We start from the raw sequence: 7,207 nt of genomic DNA, 5'->3' as shown, positions 1-7,207 counted from the left end.
AATTATCCAAATTTAACCTAAAGTGAAAATGAATGCACTTAAAAAGATAAAAAAAGGAAAACTGTAAGGATAAATAAAGATGTTTTGGTTACTCTCCAAAAAAATTAACTAATAGAAATAGAAAGATCAAAGGAGATAAAGAATCAAGAGCAAGAAAGTAAACAATTGGCTAAAGAAATGAATAGCGCATATTTTTATTTGTTATCAGACACAAATAAAGAGACCAAACCAAAGAAACAGATGAAAATTAAAGAGACTGGTAGACTAATAAAATATAAGGAGAAAGTCTATGTTATCCCATTGAAGAGATGTCTGAAGGATCTGATATAGAGATAGACATTCTGGCTATGACGAATAATGTTAATGAATAAAGCTTTGTATTTGTGACGTTTAAAAAGAAAAAGAGTGTTTTACATTGTATTGGATAAGGGGTAACCAAATACACTCCCAATGAATGTAAAGTTTCATTTTTAAGAAAGAAGCTGGATACCTGAAAAATTATTTTTCCTAGCGCAAAAGATAAATAAACAGTTAACTAATCAGTTGCGAAATGTATATTGCCGCCGCTCAAACGTGCTTTTACAACAAGAACTAATACATTTATATCTTAAAAGTATTTTATAATGTATAATGCGCAACAGTAGATTTTCTATAACATTATGGCACTTGTTACCATAGTGATTAGTGTTGATTTTATAGTATAAATTTTACAAAGTTGTTTGTAAAACAGTATACTATTATTACTATGTTTAAAGTTTATTCTGCTTTAGTTTTAATCTAAATAAATATTTAATTTCTTAAAAGTAGCTTTTTTATATATGAGTATTGAGGCTCCTCACAATGTACAAATCCCGTATTTTATGTACAAAGCTACTCCGTGCGTGGAGTGCATTTGTATGATCTTTATTTTATTAGGAAATTTATTAAAGCATTGCAATATTACTTTGTATCAACACTGAACTACTGTATTATTTAAGCTTAGTATGCAGATAATTCAGCAGCATTTAAATGATTTTTTTTAAAATTTCGATTTTTTTTTTTTGACACAAATCCTACCTGCTCTCCCCTAGCATAATAGTCCTTTATGTGACATAAAGGGTTACAGATCCATTAAAAGCTTTTATAACTTTTAAAAATTTTTTTCAATTTTTTTTTTTTTTTTATTGATATTTTTTCAGGTTTAAAAATATTTTTAAAAAAAAGATGGTTACAAAATCTTTTGTTAATTTATATAAAATGGTGGTTGCAGCGACCTAAAATGATAACTAACAGTAAATAATAAATTTTTTTAGAAACATAAATTGTTTAAAAAAATTTATATTTTGTCAAAAACAAGCTCAAGCTACATGTTTACTTCACAGTAATTGAAACTTTTAGAATGAATATGAAATAACAAAACAAAATTTATAATTGCTTATTTTCTTTCGACGCATGTATTAAGAATCTACGCAGTAACATTTATTGATTTAAATAGAGCAATGAAAACATATCTATTGTAATAATATTGTAGATTGTTACATGTAGCTAGCCTCATTTACAATAAAAAATTTTTTTTTGAAGCTTTTTAAAAGCTTTCAACGTGACTGTTTGTATAACAAGTAGGTATTTATAGAACCGGATTTATACCGATGAAAATCAAAATTATATAAACACGTGTCAGTTACAAGTTGGAAAACTTTTGTTGAATATTGGATTTTTTTTATTTTCAAAAGATATATGTATTTATTTCGGACTTGTTATACTTTGTTATTTTTTGAAACTTTTAATTTTTGTTCGGTTTTTTTTTTTCGTTTAGTCATTTGGAGCATCAGAAGTTCAAACAGGTAACTAATAATTTAACTATAAATCTTTTATGTTATTATTTAGATTCAGACACATGCTATAGACATAATCCTTGAATAGTAAAAGTACTTCTTTTAAAACATTTGAGTAAAAGCTAGCTAAATTAGTATATAACAGTTGGATACTGCATCTAGTTATGTAAAAGATTTGTAAAATGATTTGTAAAATTCAAAAATGTGTAAAATAAATTGTAATAACTTCCCGTTACGCAGCTAGCATACTTACGTTTTGTGAAACTATGTAAAAACATCGCAAAAATTGATTGCTTATCTAATTCAAACCCTGATCTAATTTATATGGATCAACGTTGATCCATATAAATTATATAGTGTTGACCAAATGTGTATAACTGCACATTAATCCGATGTATATGGATTTACGTTGATCCGATGTTTATAAACCAATGCTGCTCCAATTCGTATGCATTAACGTTAAAGTATCTACCATTGATCCATATACATAAAAATAAAGTTGGGTTATATACAGTGGATAAACATTGTATTAGCATCGAGAAAAGCCAGACTTACAAATATATACTTAAATAATTTATAAAAAAACTGTTTATTATCCAAATATTTCAGGTTAAAACGGAGACAAACTTTGCTAATGTATTTTTCTCTTACTTAAATAAAGAAATATCAAGCAACAAGCAAAAAAAACATGAGTAATGATAAAAAACAGCCGTTACACAGTGGTAGCGCACTTGCCTGAAAAATATAAAATCTGTGATTCAAACCCCATCTATGGGCAAGTTTTGCGATAGCGGTTAGGAAGGAGGCTTGAACTTCCAATTAAATGCTCAGGCACGCTGCTCGGTGATAAGATCATAAAGACTTTTTGGGGCACTTAAATAAAAAATAAAAAACAAATGTCTCTTCAATCAGATACATTATTATAAATTAAAATAAGAATATTCAAAGGTCATCAACAATGTTAATATATATATATATATATATATATATATATATATATATATATATATATATATATATATATATAGATATATATACATATAAATATATATATATATATATATATATATATATATATATATATATATATAATATATACATATATATATATATATATATATATATATATATATATATATATATATATATATATTTATGTATATATATATATATATATATATATATATATATATAAATATATATATATATATATATTATATATATTATATATATATATATATATATATATATATATATATATATATATATTATATTATATTATATATATACATATATATATATATATATATATTATATATATATATATATATATATATATATATATATATATATATATATATATATATATATATATATATATATATATATATATATTGTAATTTATACACAATATATCCTTGAATATATATATTAGCCAATCCCATAATTTTTTTCCGACAACCATTTTGTATGCAGAGTGGATATTGAGTGGCGTACATATCATGTTAATATAAGAAAAAATTCTTTTTCATTTTTTTTTTAATACAAGAATTTGCGCCGATTGTTCAAAGTTAGGCTTTTTATGAATATTGACTCAATTTAGAGCAATTTCTAACGATTTTTTTTTAATGTGTTCCTGTACAAAAATAAACACTGTGGTTATTAGTTTAAGAAATATGTTGTACCTATCTTTTACTGATTACGATAGATAAATTAAAACTTTTGCAACTGTAACATAATTTTTGTTGATCTTTGAGGTTTTTTCCAGTCATAAGTCAAACTTTATAGTGTTTCATTGTAGTATCAGATGATGTTTTTTTTTTTAAATACTGCTACTGGTGCTTGGATCAACAAATCCAAAGCCAAAAACGATTTCCTTAAAAGATTGGGTTAAGGACTTTTGTCCTCGTTGTAAAACTAACTAAATTTCTTCTAGAAACACTTTTCATCTTTTTTTTAATGGTTTTTTTACAAAGACTCGTTATTTGAAGTAGCCTTTAAAACTTCTCCAAGCTCATCACACGCTCTACATTATCTTGAATAAATTTTATTGTAAGCAGAGAAAAATTGAATTTTTTATTAAAAAATATTTTTCTTTAAACCAGAAATACATTTCTTGTTTTAAAAGATAAATATCCTACCCTGCATTTTATTTTTAAAAACAAGAAATATATTTCTTATACCATGGTCAGTAGATTTACAATTTCGCTGTGAGTTCTGATGAGTTGTCAGCAACATTGAAAGATTTTAAAAGTTTTGGAATTCATTGCATTCAAAACGTCTAAGGAAGTCTTATCCGTAGACATTTTTTCAAACTATTACCTAGATTACTAAAAATTTCCCAGTAGTCCGGTGAAATATACAACTCAAGACTTAGTTGTTGGTCTTTATCAACAAACTGCTTTCAGAAGGAACATATCTTTGATTCTCTCCGTTTTTACACTTTTGTTCATGAATACAAATATTTTATCATTTTTATATTGTGATCTCGGTCAAAAGATGCAAACGCCAGCACTAACCACCTCTAAGGTTTTACCATTATTTGTAATTTTACCTCTGCAGCAGGCTCATTGTAAATCTGCCAATGGTATTGCTGATTTTAAAAGTGTAAATTAAAAATAATGCATCCTAGATAAAATAAGGTTTAAAACGACGCAGCTAAAAACTTATTGCATTTAATTCTGAAAATAAAAAATCAAAATGATTTTTTAATTGATTTCAATTTTATTATATTTCTATTGATTTTAAGAAAAGTCTGTCATTAGAAAAAGAAAATTGGTCAAGAGTTTGTTTTTTATGTATTTTATATCTGATTTTAAACCATTTTGAAAAGCACTGTTTTTAAACAATTTTTTACTTTATGAAATAAATTATTCTGAAATAATAAGAGAAAAATATAAAACTTATGAAATTAGGTTTTATTTTAAAAAATTGCAGAAACAGAAAAGTCGCAGATTAAAAACCGCAACCCTCTGGAAAAAGAAATGCAGTCAGCGATTCTATTGATCTCTTTAAGTACTTTATTACTTAAAATAAAAACCTGCCTAGTTTTAGAGAACTAAAAATTCATGAAATTTAAGGCGTGTGAAACAGCTCCTTATTTGTTAATTTTCACCTAATGGCTTTTTTCTTTCCCGCAAGTCCACAATAATCTCTGCACTTCTCAAAAGTCTAAATATAAATAATTTTAAAATTAGAAACTTAAACATTTTGTTTTTTCAAAAAAGTTATTTTAAATCGAAGTAGTTTTATCTTAACGTTACTACTTTTTAACATTTTAACTTTAATGATATGAACGGTTTAATGATATAAACTGTTTATTTCCGGCTTAACAGTTATATTTACGGCTACGACTATATGAAGCTCTCCGACATGATAGAAGAAGGCTAACGAGAATAATGGTCAACCAGAAAACTTATCTAATCTTGTACAAAGCCCTTTTAAATATCCAGGGTTTTAAATGAGTAAACTGTATTAAGTCAAAAGCATATAACAAATTTCGAATTGTTGTGTATTGGGTCTCAACGCTATCTTGTTTAAAAACCTTTTTTTTTTTTAATTTCAAAACGAATTTGTATATCTTTAAAATATCACCAGTTAACAAAATTATTATTTATAAAAACGCGTACAATCGGTATAGATTAAAAAACCTTACTTTACTTGTAATGACGTTATTAAATAGTTAACGACTAGTAAATTTTTATTTGCCCTGAGTGTTTAAAAACGCCCTTAAAAACTCAAACACGTAAATCTAATAAACTTTAAAAGAGTGCCGTAAGAATAGATAGTCTTTCAAAATAGAAAAAAAAAAAATTATAAGAAAAACAATACCTTTAAAAAATATTCAGACACTCCGCGGAATAAAATTTGTTCACAAGTTGGGTTTTAAGAATCATATATGAATTATGTAAATACCTTTTGTTCTCCAGTCAAGATTCTGCCTTGAAATTTGGGATCTAGTATATTGGCAGCCAAGTAATTTCTGTTAAACAAAAATCGTTTCTTTTCTTGAAGATTTTTTTGGCTTCTTCTTCCTTTTTTGAGAATGGGCTAACTGTTAAGTTTTTAGAGTAAAGTAATTTATTAAATCTATTTTTATGATTGTATAATAAAATTAGTTACATAGTTCAATTTTTTTTGTAATATACATTATATTTATACTTTTAGTTGTATTACCTAGTTCGCACAGGTAGTTTCAGGAATACATGTACTAACACCACTGATTTTTTTTGTATATCTCTAAATGCTGCAACAGATAAATGAGAATTTTTTTATCTCTTTAACAATATCAGTTACTTGTGACATCAAAACACTTAAAGTTGTCAATTTAAAAAATCTGTGAACAGTAAATTTAAACCATGTGAAATGCATCCATAGCAATGAAGATGGGGATAACAATCTTTTAGACGAGTCCATGCATTTTTCATATTTGCAGCATTGTCAGTCACAATGCCCAAAACTTTATTAGGATTAATTTCTTCTAAAACTTTCTTTATTTCATTTGCCATATATTCACCAGAATGGCTTAATGTTCCAACAATACAGTTTAGGATATATTATATACTGTACTATAGAAGTATTATAAACCTATTTACTGATATATTATTTCTGCTTACTGAAATGGTTTTCAGTGTTGTTTATTATAAATTTAATATCAAAATTATTTATAAAATATATGCATATTTTAAAAACTACCAGTCTGTTAAGTAAATCATTTTCTATTTTATGTGGAGTGACGATCCACTAGCATATATTGCTCTGGCTAGGTGTGTATCAATCAGTTCCTGTAAAAGATAATGTCATATTGGTACATCAGCCAATCATGAAACAAATCTTAAATCTATGCATCATGAACTTTTAATAAGCTAGTTGCCATATAGATTTAATTCTTCAATTAAATCTTAAAATTTAAAAAAATAAAACACACCTTTTAGTTTTTGTCATACTGTCAAACACGGAACTTGGTGTTTTACTTCTACAAATTGATTCAAGAGGATGTTCCAAAAAAATCAGATCGTGGATTTTTTGCTTTTGGTTCAGCATCTCCAGAAGAGTTTTGCTGTTTTTGACTATGAACTAATTTATTTGCATATAGACTTTTTATTTCTTTAGGACATTTTCAACATTTTTCAATATGCTTAGTCATTTGAGTTTCTGTTTTTAGACATAATGTCAAAGCAAAAAGAACATTTAACTCTTTCCATTTTGCTAATTTGTTTCATGGATATAAATAAATTGGCAACTATGGTTTTATTTCTCCCTCTTGTATGGCCTGCTTTACTCATTTTTAAAACTAAAATTTACTATGTTATGCAAAATATCTAAAATTTAAATATAATTAAATAGAGAACATAATTCTCTATTTAATTATATTTAAATTTTCAAACTCAAAA

The 7,207-nt window shown here is 25.5% G+C and overlaps 1 long non-coding RNA gene across 1 annotated transcript in view; it reads left to right on the top strand.

Moving 5' to 3' along the window:
- The window catches only part of LOC136089412 (uncharacterized), a 41,412-nt gene extending 39,585 nt beyond the window's left edge, over positions 1 to 1,827 (top strand). The window contains exon 3 of the long non-coding RNA XR_010643025.1: positions 1,796 to 1,827. This is a non-coding gene — a long non-coding RNA (uncharacterized LOC136089412). The remainder of the gene's footprint in view (positions 1 to 1,795) is intronic.
- Positions 1,828 to 7,207: the final 5,380 nt, after the last annotated feature.

This window comes from Hydra vulgaris, chromosome 13, assembly GCF_038396675.1.
Source record: "Hydra vulgaris chromosome 13, alternate assembly HydraT2T_AEP".
Taxonomy (NCBI): domain Eukaryota; kingdom Metazoa; phylum Cnidaria; class Hydrozoa; order Anthoathecata; family Hydridae; genus Hydra; species Hydra vulgaris.
This window is presented reverse-complemented; position numbering and strand designations above follow the sequence as displayed.